This window comes from Fukomys damarensis, unplaced genomic scaffold (genome assembly GCF_012274545.1).
Source record: "Fukomys damarensis isolate Sample0158 unplaced genomic scaffold, DMR_v1.0_HiC HiC_scaffold_22, whole genome shotgun sequence".
Lineage (NCBI taxonomy): Eukaryota > Metazoa > Chordata > Mammalia > Rodentia > Bathyergidae > Fukomys > Fukomys damarensis.
In genome coordinates, this window is record NW_022900934.1 from 24,555,920 (window position 1) to 24,556,354 (window position 435).

Here is a 435-nt window from a genome sequence, read left to right on the forward strand (position 1 = left end):
TGCTAACAAAGCATTGTAAACACATATTCATAGCAGCTTGATAAAAACCAGAAACTGGAAATGTCCAAAATGTTCAGAAATAGGCGCCATCAATAGGTAAATAGGCAAACAAAAATGTGTTGTATAAATCTAATAAAACCCCAAAGCTAGATGTCGTGGCCCACACCTATAATCCCAGCATGCAGGAGGCTGAGGCTGGAGAAGCACCGCAAGTTCAAGGCCAGCCAGGGCTACATAGTGAGTTCAAGATCAACCTGGAATACATAGTAAAACCTTGTTGTAAAAATGTTTAAGAAAAATGTAATGATACCTCAACAATTAAAAAGAATAAAATTTTAGGGCCGGGGATTTAGCTCAGTGGCACCATGCCTGCCTTACAAGTGCAAGGTCCTGAATTTGATGCCCAGTACATAAAAAAAAAAAAAAAAAAAAAAA